Genomic DNA, 14,223 nt, shown 5'->3' with positions numbered 1-14,223 from the left:
TTGGTTATGTGTATGTGCTAATGTCCAGGAAGCGTCAGGGAAAGGCATCAAAAAGTGTGGGATGTAGATGGTACCTTACACCAGTAAAATTGGCTAAGATTTATCATAACAAAGATAATAAATGTTGGAAATGTAAGAAAGAGGAAGGTTCCTTTTATCATATGTGGTGGACTTGCCCATTAGTGAAAGATTTCTGGGGGGAAATTTATAATGAACTAAAGAGAGTGTTGAAAAACACATTTACCAAGAAACCAGAATCTTTTCTATTGGGTTTAGTCGGGAGAGAGATTCCTAAGAAAAATGTTAATTTTTTTATGTATGCCACAACGGCGTCAAGAGTTCTGCTAGCTAAGAACTGGAAATCCCATGAATTACCAACAGTGGACGATTGGCAAATGAAGATGATGGAGTACATGGAAATGGCTGAAATGACCGGAAGAATCCGCGACCGGGGAGAAGAAGCGACAGAAGAAGAGTGGAAAGACTTTAAAATCTATTTGAAAAAACATGCAAAAATAGTATACCAAGAATAGATTTAGAATTGTATAGAAGCTGAGGATTTAAAATATAAGTGAAGTATACAGAAAGGATAGATTTGAAATTTTAAGATATGTATATAGAAATGCATTAGAAATTGCTAAAAGATAAAAATTTAATGAAGAGCAGATGGAGGGAACTCGAGGAGGTCTCTATATACAATGTTAAAGAAATTTGGATTTGTATTTAGATGTTTGTTTTCTTTCTTTTTTATTGTTATGTTATTGTTATTTAATGTGTTCTATTGCTTTTTAAGTTGTTGTTGATCTTTTGTTTATCTCTTTTGTGTTTATAAAATCAATAAAAATCATTATTTAAAAAAAAGTGTGGGATGAACAAATTATCAATGAGAAGATGTATAAGCTCCCTGGAAGCAAATGAGATCAGATGCTCAATAAAATCCAGATACGATCTAACCTCCGTGTGAGCTTTGTACAAGCAAATCAGGATGAAAGTTCAATAAATAGATGGAGTGGAGGAGCTATTGGGCTGTAACTGGAGAGCAGGGGACTGTCTTTCTTTTCCTCTGGATACCAGGAATTGCAGGTGGGCAGAGTGCTGTTGTGCTCTGATCCTGCTTGCAGGCTTCCCACAGGCATCTGGTCGGCCATTGCGAGAACAGGATGCTGGACTAGATGGGATATTGGCCTGATCCAGCAGGATTGTTACGTTCTTTTTAGTAATTTGTAAACCACTCCAGGAGCCTTATTTTATTTCTGTCTGAAGAGCATCCAAATTAAAGAATTATTTAATTAAATGGTGCAATTAAATGATTATTTAATTCCTTAAATAAACATGCCATAGGGCACTGTCTCATTTGCTCAGAGCTGCTACATCCCACCCCTCTGTCATGATACTTTGTGTTAGGATAGTTCACCTGCACCTGTCACCCTGCGGTGGGGGGGGGGAGAGAGAGAGAGAGAGAGAGAGAGAGAGAGAGAGAGAGAGAGAGAGAGAGAGAGAAACAGCAAGGCGCTTCTGCTGATGCCTTACCTGGGAATTGCAGCTTTTGTGTTCAGCTACTGATCATCAAAGAGCGCAAGGAAGGCCTGCTCCCATGCATGGCTGCTGATGCCCCTAGGCCAGGTTTGTGCTGTGGGTATAAACAACAAAATCATTCCCATGGAACCTGCCCTGGAAAGCCAGGTTAGGGAGCTCTCTGAGCCTGGGAGAGAGGGGATGTTAATTGGGTCTCAGTCTCGCCTGGGGCAAGCAAGAGTCACCCAGCTGTGGCAAAGGTGTTGTTGTCACTGTAAGGCTGCATTAATATGGGTCCCCTTTACAGAGATGTACTGTGAACTCTGTTGTTCCCATTGGCCAAGTGCCATTGGGGGCTGAAGGACCTTCCTTGCTTAAGATACAAATCTGCTGAGATCTTCCATTGCCACAACTTCCAGCTTTTTATGGGATTGAGGTATAGGCAGGGCAGGAGGGGAGAGCAATGATGCAACATTGGGATAGCTTTTCGCCATCTATCTCCCTGAGAGCTTTAAGAAAGTAGGAGGATAGACACCTGCCTATAAAATTGCATTGATCTGGACTAAGACTGAAACTTATCTAATCAGAACTTTCACTGTTGTCTCTCCCAGGTTCTTAGTTTAGCAGTGGGAATGGGGAGATGAAGTGGTTTACCAGAGCAAGTAGTGGGTGATTATCCCCTCCAGGAACTGTTTTCAAAGCAGTTTTATTCATTTTGCGGTGCTTTGATTGAGCTTTAATGATATATATTGTTACGCACTTGGAGGCCTTGAAACAGTGCAAGCTAGAAAATTAAATAATTCACAGAAAGTTATTTGTGTAACCCAGGATTAACTTGGCTAAAGATGACGTGAAGCTGAAGAAGTGTGCATGCACACGAAAGCTCATACCAAAATAAAAACTTAGTTGGTCTTTAAGGTGCTGCTGGAAGGATTTTTTATTATTTTGTTTCGATGACGTGAAGCCTTCTTGATGCTAACCAGGACTGAAAAGGATTAAGCAAAACTGGCAAGGGAGGGGATACGCAAATTCTAGCTCAGACTGTCCATAAATGTCTGTCTGCTTGAAGTGACCCACAGGAGAGGGATCACACTTTAAAGTGCCCTGAAGATGAGCATCTCCTTCTGCATAACCAAAAATGCGAAAGTGGGAGAGGGAAGAGAAATGACAGGTATGCTAAAGTATTTATTTGGACCTGTTAATCCTCCCCTTTTTGGAGTGTCCCTGTAATGAGAAAATCCAGATGGAGGGAGGGGAAAGTGTGAGAAGGCAGTGATTTGGAGGAGGACATCATATGGACTATGAAGAATTAATAGGAATACAGGAAGCTTGTTATCCACATTGAGCAAAGAGAAACGGGGTCTGAAATGAATTTGCATTACATTGGAGTTCCATAGGGCGTGCCTGCAGCGCAGTGGTAGAGTAAATGCTTTGTAGGCAGAAGGTCTCGGGTTCGATCCCTGGCATCTCCAGTTTAAACAAGCATAGGCCAAGGGCCCTTTCATGAGTTCTGATATCACTGACTTCACAGAATATAGACCAGGCACGTACAACAGGTGGATTGTGATCTACTGGTAGATCACTGGACGTCTGTGGTAGATCACTGGTAGATCAGTGGCTCCTCCCCCCAAAGAAGCTCAACAAGTTTGGCTCCCCTAAAAAAGCTCAACAACTTTGACCTGAACCCCCCAAAAGGGGGTAGATCACTGCCTGTCTTTAACTGTGAGTAGATAGCAGTCTCTTGGGAGTTGGCCACCCCAACAAACATTAAAAGGGGGCAGGAGGAGAAGGGGAAGTCTATATCAGCTGCATGTGGCCCAGCTTGGTTGTCTGAAGGGCAATGACAAGCATAGGAAAGGGAAGGGACAACACCCATGGTGGGTGGGGAGTAGAGGCAAGGTCTCAAAATGGTGCTCAAAAGTTGAAAGTATTTTATGGTCTATGTGCAACATCCATTTTGAGATACCATATCCTGAGTGAACCAGCTGTTCCAGAATAATGGAACTGGACTGTCTTAAGTTTTTGTTTTGAAAAGCTTTTCATTTTGTATTAAGTATATAGCTTTTCCATTTCCACCTGTAATCATGAGACTGCACCAGGGCTGATGTCAGGTGTCAGCATTATTGGGCACATGCCAAGGCCCCCACCAGTTCAGGGGTCGCCCTCCTGATCCCCAAAGTATCACTCTCCTGCTCCTCCTCAACTTCCTCTTTGCTATCAGTGCCTGTTCACCTGCCTGGACCAAGCACGCAGGCAGTGACCAGAGTGAGGAGATGGAGCAGCTTCCTCCATTTCTCTTGCCTTCTCCTTGTGAGCAGTGTGCAGATTGGGGGCCAGTCTGGCCACAGGGCAGGTGGTTGATGATGGCAAGAAGGAGGGGTTTAACTCTGACGCACTAAGGGCAGCTGGCCCAAGGGTCCACACTGAATTGTCCTATGGTAGTTTGCCTTCTTTTATCAGCTGCTGTTCTCACCTCAGGCTTTGGTCCTATAGTGAGAGGTTTACAACTCCATCGTTTCTGCCTTGGTGAAAAATCAACAGCTGGAACAGGCACCAGAAACAAGGGTTTGTTCAAAAGCAAAGTTTATCTTGAGTAAGGATGATGCAAGTTCAAACTTGTCTGCGTATGTATGCTTAAAGAGGTGAGCTTTAGGGAAGGAGGAGTTTGGGTGTTTAAAAGAAAATCAAGAAAATTGAAGTTAATAAAAGACAAATGGATACAAAGCAGCTTTGGATAAATGTAATCCAAAAACAAGGCTAAGGAATATGATCGCTGAGCTGGCCAAGGAACATCTCCCAAAAGAAAGAGTGGAGATGTAAAACAGAGGTTAAAACAAATGTGGTTTAGTGTCTTCAGACTGCCACCTTGTGGACACAGGTTGGCTTAACGACAACAATGGCTTCTGTACGTACAGTACTGTATTAGGAAATTTATCTGTTCTGCCAAGGGTCTCCAAATAAGAATTGCCATGTACAAATAAAGTCAGCAAATTAATATGGCAAAGTCTCTCTTGGAAAGATCTTCTGTAAGCAGATCCATTGAGGGGACCAAGAAGCTGGGTGTGGTTCCTTGGATACCCTGGCTGAGCTTAGGTGGGAGAGAGGAACAGAGTGCGGAATCATTTCTCTTTGCTGAATTGTGCTCAAGAAAAGCACAGTACAATTGTGTCATTTCTACAAAATGTAGGAAATACCGGCAAGCATTTGGAACAGTAAAATGTTTACACCTTAGGCAACATAGACTATTTTTTTTCATTCTGAGGTTTTAGGTACTTATGCTACAAATGTTAAAGAAAATAGACGGGTAGAAGGGATGTTTGTTTAACATCTAGCCTAGTTAAGAGTTCAAGATAATGTTGTATTTGGGTTTGGTTTTTTACTTTATTACTATTATTTTAAATTTGGGCTGTGAGCCACTTTGAGCCTCCAAGATAAAGGAGGCTACAAATTTTCTAGAGAAATAGAAAACAAATAGCAAGTAAAAGATACAAATAAAGCTAAGATCTCTCTGTGAATTCTTTGTAAGCAGGAAACTCAGTTTCCTCCATTGCTGCTGGGTCCATTTCTTGATCATTTGGGAAGTGACTCTTCTTCCTCCTGCTGCTGCTGCCATTCAGAGCAACAGCTGGTGGCAGCAGGTAGCACTGCCACCACACCATTGGGGTATTTTGCTGCTGCCTCTCCCATCAATGCAGGGATCCTTGGGGTGTTCTCTCATTTCCCAGCACAGAAGAAAATGGAATGCCCACGCTCCTTCTGGGTGTCTAAATGAACAAGGTGTGGCAATAGAAACAAAATCCATCCCCTTCCATGTATCCCTGACTCTGTCAATATAAATCTCCCATATCAGGCTGTAGGCCGCTAGAATCAACTCACTTGCCTTCAGAAGTTTATGATATCTATCTATCTATCTATCTATCTATCTATCTATCTATCTATCTATCTATCCATCTATCCATCTATCCATCTATCCATCTATCCATCTATCCATCTATCCATCTATCCATCTATCATCTATCTCTGTCATGTGTGTTATAGAAAAACTAAATACTATTAATCACAATAAGTGATATATGCAATAATAGTACTTAGGATTTACATAGTTAACTTCCAGTGGTCAAAGTACTTTTTTTTTTTTACAGTGTCTCAGAAAGAGGGAGGGACACTTTTATTATCCCCATTTGAGGACAGGCAGGGAAAATTTGAGACAGGATTTTCCATTCAAGTTTCCATTCAAGTACCTGTATATATATTTTTCATCTAGAGAAGCCAAAGAGAAGGTGTGGATGATGTTTTCGGCTTCAACAAAGCAGCGTTGAAGAGTGCAGTGCCCTCCTTGGACGAAGTGTGTATGTGAATGAGTGAGGGTTGAGGGCTTTATCTGTCACTCATGGATCAGGCTGACAGGAGCTGTTTAGGTGGCAAAAAGCACTGATTGCTGATCTGGGAAAACAAAACAGCAATTGTAATTATGGTCTTTGATAAGATAAGGTCTTGGGTGGGGAAAGGAGTCCTGAGCAATCAATAGCCATTTACACTGAATTAGCAGCTGTCAGTCCACCCCAGTCCCCAGGCTGGGATGAGAGGGAACATTATTAATGGGATAATTTCTCAGTAAAGCAGAAGGGCTAAGGGTCATTCTGACCACAAGCAGTCTCCTCCTTCCTTCTGGCCCTGCTAGATTTGGGCTTATTGTACCAACGATAGGTAAATAGATGGACTATTCATACACTTCTTCTCTGTAGGGGTCACATACCCTTAACTTGATTTTTCACCAGTTCACCCACATCCATGTTGCTGCCTTCTGTTCAGTGGTCTTGTCTGCCTGCCTGCTCTCATGACAGGTAAGTTATCCTCTGCCTTTTAAAACGTGGGAGAAGATTCTCTCTATCTTGCTCTCTTTAAGGTCTCTTAGGAACAGAGCAAAACTGCCTGAGACCTTTGGTTCATCTAGCTCAGTACTGTCTGCACTGACTGGCAGCAGCTCTCCGGGGTTTCAGGCAGAGGTCTTTCCCAACCCTACCTGAAGCTGCAAGGGTTGGAAGATGCGTTTTGAATGCAAAGCTCGTACTCTACCACTGAGCTAGTTTTCTTTTGCCCTGTATTAAGTGCAGGGAACTTCTCTGGTCTGGGGAATTTTATGTTTGAAAGCCAAAGCAGGACATCAATTTTCTCACCTTGCTGGAACACAAGGAAATCTGACCTGGAGTAGATGCACTGCAAGCCACCTTAAACACCAAGTGTTGAGGACTGGAGAAAATTTGGATCTTTTAATTTTGGTGTTGTGCAGCCCAGCCCTACTCAGGAGTAGAGGAAAAGGTTTGTGTCTGATCTCACCTTCCCATATTAGATCTCCCCCCTCCCCCGATCCCCACAAAAGAACTGAAAATACAGGTGTCTGCAGTCTGCTGGAGATCTTCCTATTTCTACCTTTCTCTTACTATTTCAGATTAATCACTCCTTAGCTGCTTGTGGTCTATTCTCTTCATATTTACTTTTATTTTTTTCTAACCTGCTGCACAAGCCCATGAGTTGTTTGCAATGTGCGTGCGTGCGTGCGTGCGTGCGCGTGCACACACACACAAACTCTGAGCTTTGGGCTGCAATCCTTTCTCCACTAAACTTTCTGAGTATTGTTCTCATTCCTTAACACTTGTAAGTTCCTTAAAATTATCTATCTGCTATTCAGATATCAAAAGATAAGATAGTGTCTGCCTGCAGGCTTTCAATCTAATCCAGGAAAAAGTGAATATGGTGGGAAGGAAAGCAAACACTGGAGCATATACTGATAGGATGGGATGAGCATATACTGATGGGATGGGCCAGGCTGATCGCCAAAGAATTGAAGCTTTTGAATTATGGTGTTGGAGGAGACACTTGAGAGTCCCATGGACTGCAAGAAGATCACACCTATCCATTCTGAAGGAAATCAGCCCTGAGTGCTCACTGGAAGGACAGATCCTGAAGCTGAGGCTCCAATACTTTGGCCACCTCATGAGAAGAGAAGACTCCCTGTAAAAGACCCTGATGCTGGGAAAGATTGAGGGCACAAGGAGAAGGGGACGACAGAAGATGAGATGGTTGGACAGTGTTCTCGAAGTTACCAACATGAGTCTGACCAAACTGTGGGAGGCAGTGGAAGACAGGAGTGCCTGGCATGCTCTGGTCCATAGGGTCACAAAGAGTTGGACATGACTAAATGACTAAACAACAACATTCACCCTGGAAGGGAGGGAGTGCAGATTCACGGTAGCCCTTGATTTCCTGACTCATGGATGTGGCAGGAGTATGAAAGGAACTGACATCTAAATAGGTATGTATCAGATTGTGCTGTTAGTCTCTTGGAAAATGAAAGAGAAGTTCTATTTGCTGTGCTTTTCTCACTACTATGAGTAAACCATGCCATGCATGTGTGATTGATTATTCCTTGTATATATTGCTATTTTTCTAGAAAAAGAGGTGCCAGAACTCACCATGAATGCCTCCCTTGCTCTCTTATAATGGCAATGGTGCCCACCTGAGCGGTGCCAGAACTGAGTTCTGGTGGGTTCCAGCTGGGGAAAACCCTGTTTGTATGTCCCAAGGAAGAAATTTGCTGCACAAGCAAAGAAAGAAACCATCCCACAGACAAAGCCATTTAACATTTTTGTTTGCTTACAGCACTGACGCTAACAACAAAACATGCTTGAGATGACGCATTGAGCCTGGCTTAGCACAAAATGCCACCAGCCGATAACCTTGGTCCCACAATGTATAGTGTCACTCCTTTGGAATGGGTACTCGAGTGACCATTTCATGGTCCAATTGCTCTACTTACCACATCAAGAGTGTTTTACAGTGATTTGGAATGAAATATTATAAAATGCTATAAAATAAAATCATGCATAAAAAACCCAGCAGCAGCACCACAATGGATAAAAAACAGAATTGCAGCTATAACAACATCTATTCCAGCTAAAAAGCTATTTGAAATAATAAAAAAGAGGCTTGCATCTGCTGCTTGAAAGATGGTAAAAGAAGATACATACAATTTCAAATAGTGATGGGCGAACTTACCCCATCAGCTACAAATTGTGAAGGGGAATTATTTAAATGTATGTTGTGCCTTCTGTGCTAGGTCAGTCCCTATCTCTGCCATTGAGTTTCCAGCTGACCTGTGTCAGGACATACCATCCCTGGCCTGGAGGGGGGAGTTAGTGGGCTGTTTTTGTTTCTATTTATTTTGAATTGTGATTTTATTCTGTAACCGCCCTGAGACCTGCAGGTATAGTGCGGTATACACATTTAATTTTAAAAAATGTTGTCTGCTCAGGCCATTCCACACTGGGCAAAAGATTCCTGCATTGCAGGGGGTTGGACTAGATGACCCTTGTAGTCCCTTCCAACTTTACAATTCTATGATTTCAGAGGTACTAATTCAGACAGAAGTTTTCTGATATTTCAATATATCACTAGTTTTTTCCCCCCACATGTAAACACCAAGTGCATCCTGGGCATCTGGCATGTGTAATGTGGCATTGTTTTTCCTGCCTCATGCATCACACCATCATTGGCTGTTTTTTGATTTGTTTCTTCCACGTGCCTTTTGCTTGATTGGTTGTTGCATGGTTTCAAATCCAAACTTTTAAACAGCTTGGTTCTTTTGGCACAGAGTAACTAATTTGTTACGGTAAAATCATCTCATGCTCATGTGCACTGCAAATGGGACTTTTAAACTTCCTTCAGAAAGTAAACAGATATATCAAGCAAGATCTGAGCATGAGCAAAGGTGGCAGAGTTTGGGGGCTTAGTCATACGCAGAACATGCGAGCATAGAAGACGTCCGTTAACTTGCAATCAATCTCAGTTAGAATTATGGAAATGTTTTTTGGATGAAAGTCAGGGTTCATGAACTATGAACGTACTGGATTCAACCTACAAATAGAATAATATTGAGTTTTGGTTGCCTCACCAAAATCCAAACCTTCTTAGCTTGTTCAAGCAGTAGTCTTACTGGTATGCAATGAAATTAACTCCTAAGTGGAACGGCAATGCTTACTGGGGAAGCTACACATATGTCATCATTTTAGTTTTCAATAAGTATTGCTATTCCAATTCCCCGTTGCATTTTAGACAGACAATTGGTTAAAACTTTGTCCTGATGGAAACTGGAAACAGTAATCTAAAAGATTGATATTACATTACAATTATGTATATATGGGTTCTTTTCTTACTATATCCCTATTGGAAGTGACTGAAAACCTATTATGATGATGATCATGATTATGATGATAATAAACAACTGGAGTGCAAGGTATCCCTAAATATTTAGGAGAGGCAGACAATGGATGGGTCTGATGACCCTGTAGCTTCTCAGGTTTTTATCAGATGTGGCAGTAGAGGCAGTGGAGACAGGATACTGGGTTGAATGGTTTGCATTCACCTGGCAGGAAATATTTCTTTATAATAACTTTGGGCTTGGCAAAATTTTCAGTTGAGTTTTGTACACTTTGCAAATGTTGCCTCAAATTATATTCATTTCAGATGATTTTTTGTTTGATTTAGCAACTAAAAATTATTATTTTTTAATGGTTTTGGGTTTTTAAATAAAAGAGAACAATGAAAACATAACTTCCAAAGCCAAATACAATATGGAATAATTTATCCAAAACAGCCAAGGGAGGGTAACCAAAGCATTCAAATGATTATATCCAAATTGAAGAGAGTGCAAGACTGCAATTGACCAAGTGTTGCATTGGTAAAGAGAAAATAACAAAGCGGCTGATAGAACTTTTTTCAAAGAGGGCCAGATGTGATGAAGTGAAGGGCCGTGAGGGCTGACCAAAGGGCCAAAGAAAGTTGTTGACCTTTTTTTAGGATTGAGGTTGATGAGCTTTTTTTTACGATTTTGCCCCAAAGTTGATTAAACTGACCACCAGGCCACATTAGGCTCCCGAAACACACTTGAGACATGCCTGCCTTAAGACCAACAGATTTATTGTGGCATAAAGTTTGGTGGACAACAGCTCATGCCACTCAATGCATCTCTTGAACATTAAGGTGCCACAAGACTCTCTCTCTCTCTCTCTCTCTCTCTCTATATATATATATATTGTGTGTGTGTGTGTGCGTGTGATCTAGGATTGGGTTTTTTCCTAGTATGGGAGTGGGGGAAATGTTACAGTTCCCAGAAAAAGCACAAAGTTAATTAGACTGCAAACTCCTGTGCTTCTGCCTAGCGGCCCTAGCCCCACTTTCCTCTGTTTCCAGTTTGAAGGGAAATTAGTGAAGCTGTAACTTCTGGCCTTATCAGTACACAGAGCAGATAGAATTACCTCTCCAACAGAAGGTGTGCTGCTTCTGAACCCTCCTGGGGCTTTCACCCCCTCTAGCTGACCTGCTCTGTTGCTTGGGCTTGGCTTCAGAAAGCAGCAGACAAGAGGAAAAATGACTTGAGTTTGGCTTTAATAGTTTTGGGGATATTTGTGCCACCAGTGTTCTCTCTCCACCCCTCCTGCTGCCATGGCTTAGCCTACCTTGAAAGTAGAGGAAGAGAGGAAGGGTAAGTGGATAATGGGACTTAGTGGAGATAATGGGCACTGTGGTGTATTTATTTGTTTTGGTGGTGTGTTTTCCCCCTCCTTGCTCTTTACTCTGATTCTTTTAATGTCTATCACTTGCTACAGTTCGCTTGCACTGGTTGTTCCAATCCACAAATCCAGATTTCCCAAAGTCCGTGCATAATAGTTTTAAGTCAAGCCCGGGCCCCATGCTGAACTTTATTTGGTGGCGGCTGGCATGACAGAGTAGCAAACCAAAACTACAGCACTTGTGTGAATGCCAGCTTTCCACTTTAGATGGGATCGGTCTTTAGACCCTCTTTATGAGCACATGAACACCTCTCCCCCAAACACATGCTGGCTGGTGTCTGGTGTCGTTCAACAAAAATGAATTACCCTGGGGAAACATGGGGCTGCCGAAACCATACCGGAGGAGTCATGCAGTGAGTTCTGGTAGTCATCCAGTAACCATTATGCCTGAATTTACTATCCCACCTCTTCTGTGAATGGGTTATTGGATTCCATTTGGATTTGATGTCTTGGGTTGTCCTTTGAAAATGATGCTTGGCCAACTCTTTCTGGTGTGTTCACTGGATGATCTCAGAAAGCAATTGTGGGAACCCCAACAGTCTTGCTAGAACAGGCATCCCCAAACTGCGGCCCTCCAGATGTTTTGGCCTAGAACTCCCATGATCCCTAGCTAACAGAACCAGTGGTCAGGGATGATGGGAATTGTAGTCCAAAACATCTGGAGGGCCAAAGTTTGGGGATGCCTGTGCTAGAATAACCTCAGAAACTGGGTTCCTGTGAGGAAGAGAATGCTAGGACTTATTTCTGTCAGATGACATGTGGTAACCACTGGCTTCTGTTGATAGGACTGTGATTTAGGTGCAAGAGGATCAGGGAGTAGATGCAGTGGTGTGGATGAGATGCAATGGAAGCTTCTTCCCAGCGGCTTAGACGATGTTCATCCTTGTTCAGCCAATCACATCTCAATACTTCTTCATTATCTGCAGCAGGTACAAGTTTGTTCCTGGGTTCCCTTATGCTGGGCTTGGCTTCTTAAAATCCTACAGCCTTGAAAACATCAGGAGAGCATCAGGGATATACTGCAGCAGACTGTGGAGGTTCCATTTAGCCCTTATGACTTAGTATTTATGTATTTATATCCCACCTTTTCTCTAAGGAGCTTTAGGTGGTGCACATGGTTCTCCCCACCCCCCATTTAATACCCACAGCAAAGAAGGTTGCTTTGGGTAGTTTAAGCTGAGAGGCAGTGAGTGAGCTCCATAGTTGAGTGGGGATTTGAACCCTGGTCCCCTAGGTCCTAGTCTGCCCACTCTAACCACTATGCCACACGGGCTCTCATCGGTAGACCTATCCACAGAATGTGTCTAATTGCCTATACCTCTCCCCATGCCTTATGCCAGTGGAGTCCACCAGTTCATTTATGCATTGTGTGAAGAATGGCTTTGAATCAAATTTTCTTCCTTAGGTTTTTGAGTTGGTCATTTCAGCTCCTGATGGGCCAGTGAAGGCAACAAGCTAACTGTTCTTCAGTCACTCAGTGCAAGCCCTTCCTCTTTCTTCCCCCTGTAGTGGTTCCCTTCTCCACTTCAGCGATCTAAAGTGGCCTGACTATTTTTATTGTGTCTCTCTCTTAAAGTACTTAATTTTTGAAATGGAAGGTGCTGGGGCTCAAGTCCATCTGGAAGATGCAGCCTTTGCCCTCCTCTCCCAGCCTTGTGTTCCCTGGGGTGGATGAGACTTGTACCATCTGGAGGGCACTGGGTTGGAGAAGGCTGGCGTACTACACAGTGCAGAAAGGAAGGAAGCCTGTGCCGATGTGCTCCACATGTCACACTGGTGCTGAGCAGCAGCACTGCAAACAGGTTCCACGGCTAAGTGCCAGCCTTGGTCTACATAAAGCCCTGGGGAAGGGGAGGAGAGGGGAGAGAGAAGCAGCCATTAGGCTTTGTGGGTGGTGGGTGTTAAACACAAACACACACACTAACAAAGTACCATTGGCTACTCCTGCACATAATCTGCATACCTAGCGGCCCAGTTTTCAGAAAACCTTAATGCACTTTCATGACTTTAATATTTTTAGTGTGCTTATGTTTTCATGAAATGTGTACTCTCTGTAGAAAAGTGAAATATACATCTATTTAAGTATTACATGCTCTCTATGTGCAAATATATTTTCCCTGGTCTCGGACATGCATTTATTTTCAAACCTGTGCACCTACACAGGCCACATTTCTCAGGTCCCATAAAGGACGGAGTCCTCACTTCTGCACTCTACCCAGCCTCTAAGGCACATTCGTTTTGCACCATTATGTGCCGAGCTTGTATTTGTGCATGTGGATAGAGAAAGGATAGGATCTCTCTCTCTCTCTCTCTCTCTCTCTCTCTCTCTCTCTCTCTCTCTCTCTCTCTCTCTCTCTCTCTCTCTCCGTGTGTGTGTGTGTGTTTGTTTGTTTGTTTGTTTGTTTGTTTGTTTGTTTGAATATCGCACCAACAACCTTCTCACATAACCATGTGCATAATACACTTTTACCATTAATGACCGTGAAAGCACCCCCAGGCACGGATCCCAACATTTACTCGGCATCTCTCCCACGAGCGTTTCTCTCCCCACCGCGACAAAAAGCAGGTGCTTAGACACACTCGCCACTACACAGTGAGCGATTTTCCTCTCGCGTGTAGCCAAAGCGCCCCACCGTGCTCCAAGACTGGCACACACTTCAGCCTGCTTTCTGTCGCTTTGGCATCCGTCACACACGCGTCGTCGTGGGAATCCGCGCCACCTTACCCGCCCCCCCCCCAGCCTCGTGGGTACGCACCCGCGCGATGCCACCGGGAACAGGCCACAACGCACAAGCGCATGTGTGTGTGATCAACTCTCCCCCTCTTCCCTGCCTAGCTGCTGCGTGGGTCTCTATGTGAGCGAGAGGAACCCCCACCCCCCGCCTTCCGAAGGTGCCTCCTCGATAGCCTTCGGGATGCCTCGGAGCGCCTGTCGGTCCCCCCCGCCGGGGGGGGGAGGAGAGAGGAGGGGGTCTGCCGGAGGGCCATCCCCGGACAGATGAGAAGGGGCTGGCACATTCGCGAGCCGCGCACAAGAGGAGGGACCAGCGCTGGGCTGGTGCGCACTGCCCCCCGGGCG

The sequence above is a fragment of the Zootoca vivipara genome, chromosome 5 (genome assembly GCF_965207765.1).
Source record: "Zootoca vivipara chromosome 5, rZooViv2.hap1.1, whole genome shotgun sequence".
Taxonomy (NCBI): Eukaryota; Metazoa; Chordata; class Lepidosauria; order Squamata; family Lacertidae; genus Zootoca; species Zootoca vivipara.
This window is presented reverse-complemented; position numbering follows the sequence as displayed.